Source organism: Physcomitrium patens, chromosome 15, assembly GCF_059467195.1.
Source record: "Physcomitrium patens ecotype Gransden chromosome 15, ASM5946719v1, whole genome shotgun sequence".
Lineage (NCBI taxonomy): Eukaryota > Viridiplantae > Streptophyta > Bryopsida > Funariales > Funariaceae > Physcomitrium > Physcomitrium patens.
Genome location: NC_143424.1, coordinates 14,790,447 through 14,798,480, shown reverse-complemented (window position 1 = coordinate 14,798,480; position 8,034 = coordinate 14,790,447).

The following is an 8,034-nucleotide window of genomic DNA, read 5'->3' as shown; positions in this document are numbered from 1 at the left end:
ATTTAGATGGGATCCATTACTTAAGAACATTCTAAAAAGTCCACAGTGATAGGACAAGGTATAAATAAGACTAGCCATGGCCTTTTGGAGCATCAAACTCTTTCCCTTAGTAAAGTTTGATTTTGCATATTTCTGTTCAAATTTGTTTTGTTTTGTTTTTGTTTGTTTAGTTTTGTCTTTCATGTCTTCTTCTGTTTAGTTTTGTTCAATTTTTTTCTTATCTTTTTTGTCCTATTTTGTAATGAGGCTTTATGCTGTTGTGGATTGGAAGGATTTTGGATTTTTGACATAGTCTGATTTTATTTTAGGATGTCTATTACTAGAATCATTATCATAATTGAAAATATATACTTCCTTTGTATGAGAGAAGTACATAATCTTGATAACATTATTAGAAATCAATTTGCCAATGTAGTGGCAAACATGATGCTATATATTATAGAAGATTTTGGAAAAATTATTGCTTTGTATGATTTCAAGAATGATATAAGCAATAAATTAATTCCACCCATTTTGTCACATAAGATAATCTTATTGATAAGTCAAGAGATGTTATTGTTAATAATTATGCAAATAGAATCCTTAAAAGTATTCTTTCAATGGACCAAGGAAAAAATCAATCTGATTTTTTATGCAACAAAGTAGCTACTATCCAAACATGCAACTAACATTATATTGAAGACAGATGTGGATACGTATACAATTGAAACTCTATTTAGTGTTGTCTAGGTATTTTTAAGCTTAAAAGACAAGTATCTTAAGTTCATCAAATTTGTTGGTGGCTTAGCAGTAATCTTTTCCAATATAGTAACAATTGATTCAAACTTATCAATTTTATAATACAAGCATTGTTTTTATACAAATTCTTGATTAATTTTATTTTACATAGAATTTTGCAATGCAAAAAATATAAAATATTGTCAATGATACCCAAATGAGTAAATTAAACAAAATTTGCTCTTAATATTGGACCTTATTTATTACATTATATTTTATGAACTGATGATCTTATATCCTTTCAAATGGCTTTTAATAAGGTATTTTTTGAAATAATGACTAATTTTCTTGATTTTAAGAAGGTTGCCTATAATAAAAAAAAAAAATACATTAAGAATACAAGAAAATATAAATGTATGGAATATTTATTATTGGAATAAGTTATTTCATAATAAGTTTTTTAAGTGTGTAAGAGTTCTTTGCAAAATTAATGAGATTATTTATTGTTGATATTGTAAACACAATTTGTATACTAAGGTATTTAAGAAAAAAATATTTTAAAAAATAATTTGTAATAGAAAATTAAAATTATTATTATTATTTAAAATATTATTTTAAAAAAATAAAAATAAATTATTAATTATTAAAATATTAGTATAATTAATGTTTTAATAATAAGTTGTATTCTTAATTTTTTAAATAAATCTAATTATGGCTAAAAAAATTATATTTCTATATAAATTTTAAAGCATAGAAAAAATGTTCAATCTATAATTTTCAGAATCTCATAGATTTTATTTTAAACCATATTATTAGTAGCATGTTTTATAGTATTATAAAAGATTGTAAATTATAAATAAATATATATACAACATAATGTCAAAAATGAAGTTTCATTTTATTTTTATTTTTTAGTGTGTTAACATAAATAAAATGTGTGATGATATTGCTCTTGATTTCAATTTGTTAATAGTTTTGTACCTACAAGGACATTATATATAATGAATTTAAATTTTTATTTTTATATATTCTATTTTAAGATATTTTTATTGTGATAAAAATTATCCTTATTTTTTCTTGTATTTAACCAACTTATGATATATATATATATATATATATATATATATATATAAAGAATTAAAACTATGATTTAAAAAAAAATCATATAAGATTTGCATAAATACTAGAATAGCTATTATTACTTTATGTAGGTAATATTTTAATATACTTTAAGAACAAAAAAAAAACATAAATTTTATATTTGTTGTAAGTTATAAAAACCTAGAGCTATAAGATTGAATATTAAGATAGAAAAGTGTATAGCCGACACAACTCAAGTTAATTTCTTAAAACAAATCATTTCAAATGATGGCATCATGATGGATTCTAAAAATATTTAAATTATCATAGATTGAAAGATTCTAAGGATAATAAGAAATGACTAATTTTTTTTAAAGATTTGCTAATTATTATCAAATACTTATCAAAACCTTTCTCAAGCTCTAATTCCATTTATATCTTTGACCTATAAAGATAAATTTTAGTAGATTAAAAAAAATTAAATCATTATTTAAAGCTTTAAAGATAATTTTTACTTTAACACCAATCTTGTATTGAATTGAATTTTTGAAGGCATTTTTTTATGGAAATAGATGTATCAAAATTTGTATTGGTTAGGATATTGTCATAAATAGGAACAAATAAAAAAATTCATCTAGTATTTTTTTATTCAAACAAAATTTAGTAATCAAGATCAATTACAAAATCTATGAAAAAAAGCTTCTAGCAATTCTATATTTATATAAAAAATGACATCATTATTTAGAAGGCTCTTCTAGTCTATTGATTATTTATTTAAACCTCAAAAATTCCAAATATTCTATGTCAATACACATTTTGAATCCTTGTCAAGCTTGTTAGAATATGTCTTTATCAAGATTTGTATTCAATCTCACTTATTAACTAAGACAATAAAAAGATTTATTAATTATCTTTTTTAAACATTTTTATCTTACATCAAAAGAAAGATACGTAGTTTTTAATCAACAGTAAATATTTTTTTTGAAATTTGAGAAATTTCATTTTTGAGTAATAAAATCAACATTAAGAATTGATTCAACTTTTCCAAATAAAATTCATTTAAACATGTCCTTAAATCCTCTTATGCATAATATTAAGAATAATCCTTTTGAAACTCATGATAATTCTAAGTTTGAATTTTAAAATAATATTTTTTATTTGAAAGGATGCTAATATAATCTAAAAGATGAAATATGAATATATATATATATATATATATATTCTTTAAAATTTTCACAAATTTTAAATTGCATAATAATTTGGATGTAGTAAGATATTAAAATTAATCTCAAGAATTTTTTGGTGGTCTCCAATAATAAAAAGAAATTAAAGACTTTGTAAAATTTTTTTTTTTTGTTTTTTTTAAGTTCAAATAATCATTGTCATCAATCTTATAGACTTTTTTCAATAACTACCTATACCAAAACAACCATGGTCATTTATTTCTCTGGATTTTATCATTGATTTTCTAATTTCATATTCTTATTACTTTATGTTTGTGATAGTAGATTATTTCATTAAGATGGCATAATTTATAAAATTTATAATAACTATTACAATTTAAAAAATAATTATATTTTTTTGATAATATTTATGATTATTATTATTATAAATTATTAAATTTTATTATATTATAAAAAAACTCAATTCGTATTTTGATTTTTAAAAAATATTTTTAAGATATTGAAGGTATATATAAAAATATTTTTGTCTTTTTATCTTCAAATTGATGAATATACAAAACAAGTAAATTAAGTATTAAAGAAGTATTTAAGATATACCATCAACTTTCATAAAAATGAATGAACAACATTTTTTTGTCATTGGTAGAGTTTGCTTATAATAATATAATACATTATCCTACTCAATAATTGTATTTTTATAATATTTATGATTATTATCTACAATTTGATGTTTTTGGATTTTTAAAAATTAATAATTTTAAAATAAAATATTTAGAAAATTATTTATCAAAGCTACATATGACAATGAAAGAAAAATTAAATGAAGCTTCAAAATAATAAAAGATCAACAAAAATATCTATTGTAAGGGAAAAAATTAGTTCTATATTAGTAATAAGATATAACTACTACATTGTAATGTTGAGACTATTTGCTCTTATAGCATATTAGATTATCATAGACTTGAATTAATACCTATATTTAAAAAGATAAATCTAATTGCTTATTGATTATACTTATTGAAGTCTATAAAGATCTATATTATTTTTCATGTGTCTCTCCTTAAATCATATAAAACAATTGATATATAAAAAAGAAGACAAATGCTACTTTTTTTTTTATAAAAATAGATAAAAATGAAGAATTTGAAATAAAAAAGATTTTAGGCTCAAGAAGATGCTGAAATATGTTAGAATATCTTGTAAATTGGTAGGAACATGATATAAAAAACTATGGATTTTATAAATAGATCTTAATTAATAAAAAAATTAAAGTATAATTTTAAATTATTTAAATATAAAATATTAGTAATAAAGAATTTATTTTATTATTTAAATATTCATTAGATTTTTAAAAGGTTTATAAATAATAAATGTACCTGAAGGCCCTACAAGGTTTTTAAGCTAATTAGATTTTTTGAAGACCATAAAAAGTAAAAGAAAACGTAAAAAAATATAAATCTTTTTACCAAAAAAAATATAGGAGGACCAATAGCTAGTATAGTAGTTGTAGGAAGGAAGGTGCATATGTTCCATAAGGATTGTAGTACCTTGGATATAGATAGAAAGATAAAATGAAGGCCTTGTGGCCTTTCTAGAACATCCATATATATTACTTGTAAGCCTTAGTGAGGCTCAAATCTTTGATATTTGAAGCAAATTATTCTTAAGATAAAGCATATTTACTTAATTTTTTATTATTTAATTTCTATATTTAAATTATTATCATACGCTCATATTTACTTATATTTCAATATTCTTTACAATATTTAAATTCTACAACTGTAATTATTCATATTTAATCTTGTAATTGTTCATATTTAATTCTTTAAATTATTATAATCATTGAAAAGATTAAAAATTATCTATTTAAAATATAATTTTTATTTTTTATTTTTTATTGAATAAAATTCTAATAAATAGATTGAGACTAATTTTGTAGTATTAAATTGCTTTATTACATTTCTTTCACTTATTTTTAAATTTTTCTTCTTTGATTCTTATATTTTGCTTCTTCTACTTGATACCACTACTAATAAGCAATTTTTAATTGAGACCATCTTATGATTTGGATAGAAAGATGAATTTTAATCTCACATAAATGCATATAAGAGCCATTCAAAAATCTTGTAAATAAAAAAAAAAAAAAAAAAAAAAAAATTGATGATTTTTATTGAAAATATCCATCAAAATCAAGATAAAGAGTTAAGAAATTCTTTGCTATAAAATGAATCAAGTTCATTAAGGATTACATTTTATCTTCTATCTTTTTTTATGATTTTTTTGTATTTGTAGTACTAAAAAATAGAGAATCAACAACCAAAAAATTTTAATGAAGAATTATTTTTTTTGAATTATTAGACAAACTATTAATATTTTGACATCCTTAAAAACTTAGATGTGAAGACTCTTAAAAGCAAAAAAAAAATTAAAAATAAATAGCAAGATATAAAATATTTATTATCACAATTTTAAAAGTAACTTTAGATGTTTAATAGTATTATGGAAGGTAGAAAATACTCTTGATGTTGTTTGAAATGTTTTATAAGAAGAAAGTTATAAAAGCCTCAACAATGATTAAATAATATGATGATACTTTTATCTTAATATGAGAAATAATTTATAATTAAATGAATCTATTAATTATCTTTAAAGAAGAGAAAGATCAAAGTATATAATTAATATAATTTGCAACATCTTAGATTTTTTTCAACATGTGAATACTGCTCTTTGTATAATTTGTTTTTATAAGAAGGAAGAGAAGAGGTAATGTCATAAACATATTAATACTAATAATTACTAAGATAAAAAAATAAAATAGAAATAAAAATATGTGATTTTATAATATCTTATAAAAATATTTCATAAATGTAGATTTGACTTTATAAGTATTTGTACATAATTGATAGATTAAAAATTTGGCCAATAAATTAGCCTCATAATACATGTGTTGACCACTTGTTACATAAGTTGACCACATGCTACACATGTTGGCTATTTGTGGTACAAATCGGTCATATGGTGCACATATTAAAAATTTGTCTCAAAAATTAGACCTATGTTTTATAAGTTGGACAAGTATAGAATAACCTATAGAATATTGCCACATATTGTTTTTGTAATATAGTATATATGAAGGTAAGAATGAAATATTCTTCTCTCATATCAATGTCTTTTTTGTATTTTTATTTTATTTTAAGAATTTCTAATTACTTTATATTTAATAGTAGCCATTTTAGTTTTTATTTTATATCTATTTTTGATTTTGTCTAATTTAATTCTTTTAGTTTTATAAGAATAAATTTTTTCTTTAGAATTATTTATTATTTTTTTTCCTTAATACTACAACTAAGATAATCAAACAACTTTTCTACTATTAGCAAAGTTTTTATATAATATTATAATACATTCTTCTATTCAATAAATTCTATTTTTTATCAATTATGGTTATCATCTATATTTTGATATTTTTAGATTTTTAAAAGTTAAAAATTCAAAAGAAAAGAATTTGCAAGTAGAATAAAATAATTTTACGTAATAATAAAAAATACATGAAAGGCTTAAAAACTACAAAAAATTAATGTAATTTTTTTCAAAAAAGAAAATCTTTTATTTAAAGTTGGTGATAAGATATGGCTATCTTGTCGTAATATCAAGATTAATTGAATTTACAACAAGATGGATTATTAAAGGCTTGGTCTATTTAATTTTAAAAAATTAATTAATTTAATAACATATTATTTGTAATTACCACTATCAATGAAGATCCATTATGAAGATCTATTATCCATTATATTATTTTGCATGTCTTTTATTTAGTCTTACACAATAATCAAGATTTCAAAAAAAAATTATTTTCTACCATCTTTTATTAAAATAGATAATAAAAAAAAAATTGAAGTAAAAGAATTCTTAGATTCAATGAAATTTCATAATAAATTGAAATATTTTATATATTGGCACAAATATGATATTAGTAAATATACATAGAAGTGATGTGAAAATCTAAAAAATACAATAGAATTTGTATATGTTTGAAGGTAGCTCAGAAGGCTTTAATGATGATCAAATAATCAAGTCGTCTACTTGTCATAATATATGATATTATCAATAGTTAAAAAGACTTATTAACCACCTCTATGCAGAACAAATATCAAAGTTTGTTACTAATATCATTTAATGGATCTTAGAATTTATTAACTTATAAAATAATATCATAGCTTATTGTAGAATAAATTGAATAAAAAGAACGGTAATGCAATAGATAGCCATATTTATTAGTATATTTGCTTAAATAAATAAAAATATATAGAAATAACTAAAAGTATGTTAAATTGTTGATATTTTATTGGAAAGCTTCTTAGAAGCTATATAGACTTTACACGTATTTATAAGTGATTGATAGGTTGAAAACTTGGCCAATAAGTTGGCCAAATGTTGCATATTTAACTACTTATATATAAATTGGATATGTGGTGCATATGCCAAAAAATTACCTTATAAATTAGATATATGTCCTGCAAGTTAAATAAAAAACATATGGCATATAAAACATCACCACATAATTATTTAATAGGTAGTATATATGGAGAAAAAAGTAAGGCCTTCTTTATTCTTGTTAATGTCATTTTTGTATTCTATCTTAATTCAAGGTTTACTAATCTTTTTATATTTGTTAATTCTCATTCTAATTTTAATTCTATATCTATCTTTTAGTCATCTATATATATATATATATATATATATATATATAATGCAATAATGTATTATTATTTTTAGAATTTTTTTGTAGTTCATGTCTTTGACAAGATAATTATCATATTTGATTCCAAATATTTGACTATTATCTTGATTGACCATAAAATGGATTTTGTCTACATGCTCAATGAAATCCTCATTTAGCTTTCTTCACATAAAGCCACAGTAAAATATTCTTAAGTAATATAAAATAGACTTGTTAATGTGTATTACTTTTTGTAAATTTTACTATAACTTCTCTTTTTGTGATTGAGCAACAATTTTGTGTTGGTCTATGATTGTTTGAATCTAAGTGGTG